Source organism: Bubalus bubalis, chromosome 6 (genome assembly GCF_019923935.1).
Source record: "Bubalus bubalis isolate 160015118507 breed Murrah chromosome 6, NDDB_SH_1, whole genome shotgun sequence".
In the NCBI taxonomy this organism is placed as follows: Eukaryota; Metazoa; Chordata; class Mammalia; order Artiodactyla; family Bovidae; genus Bubalus; species Bubalus bubalis.
This window is the reverse complement of record NC_059162.1, coordinates 17,752,796-17,759,689: the sequence shown is the minus strand read 5'-3', so window position 1 is coordinate 17,759,689 and position 6,894 is coordinate 17,752,796. Positions and strand designations below refer to the sequence as shown.

At 42.7% G+C, this 6,894-nt stretch overlaps 1 long non-coding RNA gene across 1 annotated transcript; it reads left to right on the top strand.

Annotated features, from left to right (window-relative positions):
- The first annotated feature begins 4,747 nt into the window (after positions 1-4,747).
- LOC112585556 lies at positions 4,748-6,406 on the top strand. The gene is made up of 2 exons (XR_003109985.2): positions 4,748-5,050; positions 5,779-6,406. It is a non-coding gene; the product is annotated as an uncharacterized LOC112585556 (long non-coding RNA).
- The last annotated feature ends 488 nt before the right edge of the window (positions 6,407-6,894 follow it).

Sequence of the window (6,894 nt, the reverse complement as noted above, 5' to 3'; positions counted from 1 at the left end):
GCTGTATATTGTCACCCTGCTTATTTAACTTCTATGCAGAGTACATCATGAGAAACGCTGGACTGGAAGAAACACAAGCTGGAATCAAGATTGCTGGGAGAAATATCAATCATCTCAGATATGCAGATGACACCACCCTTATGGCAGAAAGTGAAGAGGAACTCAAAAGCCTCTTGATGAAAGTGAAAGTGGAGAGTGAAAAAGTTGGCTTAAAGCTCAACATTTAGAAAATGAAGATCATGGCATCTGGTCCCACCACTTCATGGGAAATAGATGGGGAAACAGTGGAAACAGTGTCAGACTTTATTTTTCTGGGCTCCAAAATCACTGCAAATGGTGACTACAGCCATGAAATTAAAAGACGCTTACTCCTTGGAAGGAAAGTTATGACCAACCTAGATAGCATATTCAAAAGCAGAGACATTACTTTGCCAACAAAGGTCCTTCTAGCCAAGGCTATGGTTTTTCCAGTGGTCATGTATGGATGTGAGAGTTGGACTGTGAAGAAGGCTGAGTGCTGAAAAATTGATGCTTTTGAACTGTGGTGTTGGAGAAGACTCTTGAGAGTCCCTTGGACTGCAAGGAGATCCAACCAGTCCATTCTGAAGGAGATCAGCCCTGGGATTTCTTTGGAAGGAATGATGCTAAAGCTGAAACTCCAGTACTTTGGCCACCTCATGCGAAGAGTTGACTCGTTGGAAAAGACTCTGATGCTGGGAGGGATTGGGGGCAAGAGGAGAAGGGGACAACAGAGGATGAGATGGCTGGATGGCATCACTGACTCGATGGACGTGAGGTTGAGTGAACTCCGGGAGTTGGTGAGGGACGGAGGCCTGGCGTGCTGCGATTCATGGGGTCACAAAGAGTCGGACACAACTGAGCGACTGATCTGATCTGTGTGTGTGTGTGTGTGTGTGTGTGCTACCCTCAGACATCTGTTCCGCACCCAGATTAGAGAGAGTGCAAATAGTGTCTGAGTGGCACACACTTACTCAGACCATCGGCCACAATTGGAGTGTGCACAAATTGCCTGTGGTGATGTAGACCAGCAGGCAGTTGCAACAGATGGGGGCACACTTGCCCTGGAGGGACACCCTCCCAGTGCCCAGAGAGGCAGGGGCTGGTATGTAGTGTGGGGGCTGTAGTGGCCCTACCCTTTGCATGTGACTTAACAATGGTGCCTCGTTTCCTAGGCAGAACACACTTCCTCCAGTTGGCATTCCCAGCCTCAGAGCCTCTCACTCCTGTCCTCTCTGTTGTATCTGTGAAGCCAACAGTGATCCTCTCCCAGGATCCACTCTTAATCCCACACTTTAGCATTCTGCCCCTGGCAGCGCAAAGACTCTCAGAGCTAATTCCAAATGTGGTTTTAAGATGGGCAATCCTCAGGACCACTGAGCCTACTTGTGTAGAAGAGGCCTTGGCTTGAGAGATGGGCAAGATGACTCAATGGGAGCCCCTCCCAGTGCCTCTGAAGGCCAAAGAAGTTGGCAGGTGGGAAAGGGGTTATGATGGCCACCCTGCCCCTTCACGCCACTCAAAGACACCTAGCTTCTATGGTGTCCCAGGCTTTATCTGCAAACTTTCCCAGCTGTAGAACTCCTTACTCCTGTCCCTTCAGGCTGTCTTTTCAGAACAACAACTGTTCCCTCCCTGAGTCTTCACTCCAAACCCCATGTTCCAGCACCCAATCCCTCTGCAACAGGAGACACAGGATTCAGGCTAGGATGAGCAGGGCTGTGGCACAGACCATGCATGCAGTTCTTAGTCTTGCCTTTCACAGACCGTCCTCTGCTTTGATCCCCTGAAGGCCCATTTCTGTCCCAGCTGATTTCCCCACTGTGATGGGCTTTTCCCCTCCATCTTCAGCCTCATGTCAGGGTTGCTAGTCCCTGTTTTGATTCCTCTTTTCTGTTTTACATTTTTCATTTTGCCTGATTATCAGTGCATTTTTCTTGTCCTTTTAGGTGTCCAAAGACCTCCACTATTGTTCACCAAGTTCTGTTGAGAATTATTCCATTTGTAGATGTATACTTTATATATATATATATATATATATATATATATATATATATGGAAGGACAAATTTCACAACCCCTTATTCTACCAACTTGACTTCTCCTCTTTATTATAATATTTAAACAATATACAGTAGTCAGTGGAGATGCTGCTGAGCTAGAGGAAAATGTTATGTCCTGACTTCTGGAACATGCATACCTGGTGACTGTTTCAAAGCTTTCAGGCATTTCCTCTTTCTCTTTCTCTTCCTCTTCATTCTTCTCTTCTTCTTCCTTTCCCATTTATAAAACTGCATTCTTGAAAAGTTTCCTGATTATTTGGCCAAGACAAGTTAGTAGGTCAATTATTCACACTGATTGCAGGAAGAAACAAGAATGATATGCAAAGACTATTACTAAACACATTGCCAACACATCAGTGTACTAAATTGGACAATTAGGAGTTATTTGATACATTAGGAAGTGAAGAGTAATATGGCAGGATGAGAGGTCTGAAGGGTTGAAGGAGAAGACAGAGAATAACCATTAAAAACATTTAAAACTACTCTCTTTTAAAGATCTAAAACATGCTGGGATAGAGTAGAAGAAAACAAACTCATCAGATAAACTCTAAGCATTTATTTAACTATTTCAGACGTTTAGTTTTCTGATCCTCCTCCCTTCCCATACCTACTCTCAATCACTTGTATGTGGCAGTGTGAGTCTTAAATGGTATCTTACATTCATTTTTGTTTTTATGCAATTTAAACCTGATATTTACTATTGGAATAAAAATGATTTATTTCCTGGTAAAGTAATCTTCAGCACGAGACAGCATTCTAGGGGATTGTAGGGGTCTGGTGAAATGGGACATCCAGATTCCATTAACTGTGTTCCCACAGTCTACAGTAATATAAAGCCAGCGTTGTAACTTTTCTCCTAAACCAGACATGATTCCTCACCAGCCACAGCCTATTATGAAAATCTTCAGTGCCCAAGAGGACAGTACAGAAAAGAGGACAGTTCAGCTCCAGCTGAACAGAGAAACTGTAGATGAATTATTGAGAGCTAAATCTCTGAAAAGGCATAATGAAATATTATGCCAGGGCTGGGGAACATGCTAGGGCATTCTCTCTTGAACTTCAGTTATTCTCTAAAAATTCATTCCATTTGTCATATTTACACTTCACACGTATCATGTAATATTTATATTTTTACTTTAATCACTTTACACAAACGTCTTGAATTTTTAATTTGATTGAACACATGAAATGGCAGATGAAATTTTCAAATTATAATATAATACATGTTATATATTTTTTTATATGAGAGAGTGACAGACACAGAGAGAAACAGGAAAGAAAGAGAAAGAGAGATTACAAAGGCTGGAAAATTCAAAATCTGTGAAACTGAAAACCCATGGAAGGCCATCAGGCAAGAGGATTATCTGTTACCCAAGAAAGGCTTAGACTTTTGCTCTGTTCAGGCCTTCAGTGGATGAAGGAATACCCACCTTTTGGGGGGAAACCTCCTTTACCCAGACCACTGATTTTTATATTGAAAGGTGAAAGTCTGTCGCCAAGCTGTGTGCGACTCTTTGTGACCCCACGGAATGTAGCCCTCTCTCTTTGGGATTCTCCAGGCAAGAATACTTGAGTGGGTTGCCATTTCCTTATCCAGGGGATTTTCCTGATCCAGTGATCAAACAGGCATCTCCTGCTTGTTAGGCTGATACTTCACCAGTGAGCCACCAGGGAAGCCCATCTCATTCAAAAACATCCTTAGAGAAATACATGGAGTTTGACCAATTATCCGGGCACCCTGTGCCAGTCAAGATGACTTCTAAATTATCCATGCTTCCTTCCAGCACACTGACAAATTATGTGAAGAAAGTGACCAGGAAAGAGGTTTATTTAACATATATTCCATGTAATCAGTAAGGTAAATTTAAAAAATGGGTTTATATTACAGTGAAATTCTCATTATTGATTGAGAATTGTATATGAATGGCAATTAACTTCAATGACTGAATGGCTTATAGTGATTTCAACTTTCATTAAAAAATAGTTGCTTTATGGCATTACTGACCAGATTGGACCTTTCAATATTTCAAAGGGGAAGGATGTCAGAAAATTTGAACAATGCTCTGAGCTTTTATTTAACAGAGTGAAGTAGTACAAAGAGAACAGTCGGGAGATATCATGTAGGAGTAGGTGGTGGGTTATGTGGGTAGTTATGTGCAAAAAGCTTGCTTTCTGTTGTTGGTCTAGAGTCTGAGCTGCGCAACACCTGAATTACAGTAGATGATGCTAAACTCTTAGTGAATTCCCTGTGACCCAAGGTGAAACAGGTTTCTAAAGGCTGCAAGAATCAGCTTGATGTCTTTTATCTGAGGGAGAAAAGCAGTGAAAGGAGGCTCCTAGAGGTCACCACTTTACTGAACATATCTGAGTATTATAATGGGAAGGCTGGAGAGATGATCTGAAACCTGCCCTCGGTCCATTTTAGAAGAAGAAAGGAGACAGATTAGGAGGTCATGGATCAAAGGGGAAAGCATTATAAGAAGGACTTGAGGTAAAGAGAAAGGTGTCACTAGATAGCCAGGCTCTTTTCAACCCAGGATGTACAACAAAATGGCAACCAGTTCAAGTGGAACAAGGCAGGCACTTTGATAATTCATAGAAGGTGAAAGGTATCAAAGAGGAGTCTTCTTCAATCAAGAAAGCGAGGCTTTGACTCCAAGTTAAGGAACCCCCCCAAATCCTCCCACTGCCATAAACCCCTGAAACTGAGAGCTTAAGACAAGGGATGCTGTGAGTCATGGGGAGATAATCCAGTGAGGAGATCCTGGAGCAGGACATTTCCTCTTTCTGGAGTCCCTGTCAAGCCACTTATGGATGGATTTGCATTTCGGTTGGGAAATGACTGAACCGGGCCTGTTTTGGCAGCTCTGCTTCCTCCTGGGTGGGGCAGCAAGTCCCTATAAAAAGGCCCTCTGCTGCATCACTGCCATCCTCCTGCTACTCAAGTCTGGATAGACTTTGGAGAACCTGGTGAGTCTGAGTCTTCAGTTCAGCTTTATTCTTGGGCTCTCTACTTATGAATTAATTCTGGCTATAGCAAATTTGGTGTGTCCAAAGTTATTGTCATGACTTAGTGCTCCTTAGTGGATGGGAGCTTGGAATTTGAACACAGTGATATACAGTATTTATTAAGTTTCTGGTACAGAGTTTGAATTCCTTTAAGGAAGAGATTAAAACAAAATCTGTGACAAGAAGAGGTAAAGAACACAGCACTTTTCCTCTTTCTGTTTCTTTCTTCTGTCCTTCTGCTGTTATTTAAGAGGCATTTATCTTTGAAGGTGCGGGGCCCTTGTATCCTTCCTGGTGGCCATTTGCTCTGTACACAGGTCATACTTCTGGGACCTCATGAGAGATAATGATGATGAGAATTTCTTGTGAGCTTACCCAGGATTTTGGAACTTATGATGGACTTATTGAAGATGCTGTTTTTAGAAAAATAAAGAGTAGGACAACATTGATTGGTTTTCTGAAAAAAAATTTTTTTTGAAAAGTTGTATGTTAAAAGAAATTTTCTCTGAGCCAATAATACAATTTGTTGAAGAGGGAGAGAGAGGCCAGAAGTTCATTAAAAGGGATTAAAGAGATCAAGCCACATTCTTAGAGACTGGAGAGAGTCTATCTGATATTATTACATGAGCTCAGACATTTCTCCCTGTAGCAGTCCCTTCTTGTGAACACTGTCATGTAATTTCTTTCAGATTCTAAGACTCCAGAAAGATGTCTTATCAGCAGCAGCAGTGCAAACAGCCCTGCCAGCCACCTCCAGTAGTGTGCCCTCCCAAGTGCCCTGAGCCTTGCCCACCTCCAAAGTGTCCCGAGCCTTGCCCACCTCCAAAGTGTCCTGAACCTTGCCCACCTCCAAAGTGCCAGCAGAAATGCCCTCCTGTGCCACCTCCCCAACAATGCCAAGAGAAGTGCCCACCCAAGTGCAAGTAACAGCATCAGCTTTTATCCGGATCAGGAAAGGATGAGGACAACTGACTCACCTAGCTCCACAGCTCCACCTTCATCTTCTCTTTAAAGCCTATCATGGATACAGAAGAAGCTTCTCCACCCTTCAGCCGGCAGTATGCCTGTGGTGATTCCTGACTGCCAGAGGTTTCCTTCCTGAGGCTGCTGTTCTGCTCTCCTCTGGGAGGACAGCTGAGAAAACATCCCAGAGCTTCAGATGGAAGAGCAGCAGCTTTTCTCCCGGGCACCATGGGAGGATTCTCTCCCTCCCTTGGGTCTCTCTGTCACCTGGGCAGGGGTTTCTACCAGCTGGTCAACTGTTGCTTAGCCTCCTCTTCTCAAATAAACTGCAGTTCCTTTGTGTGATGTCAAAAATGTTTCCTTTCTTTCAAAATTGTTTTTAGTAATACTATACCATCATCAAGTTTTGTTTCTATCCTTTGATGCCAAGTTTCAAGCTCGCACAACCAGCATTGTCTAAATTTTGAGTCTTATCAAAGAATAATTCTACATAATTTCAATGTCATGTTATTTCCTTAATTATCACTTGATGGTTTGAGGAACAAAATATTTGCCTCTTCAGGCTTTCAGTCCTTTTAGTAAAATGTAGGGAAAATTGTATTTTCATTTCAAACTTCTGAGAAATCAATATTCATTGAATGTGTATAATTTAGTTGGCACATGCCAGACCCATACATAGCACTTGGAAGACAGCAGGTCATCATTGTCTCCATCATCACCACCATCACCACCACCCCTGTTCTCCTCACCACCATATTTGCAGTTGACTCATTTGGCTCCACATTCCACCTTCATCTTCTCTTCAAAGCAGGTCATGAATACAGAAGAAGCTTCTGCATCCT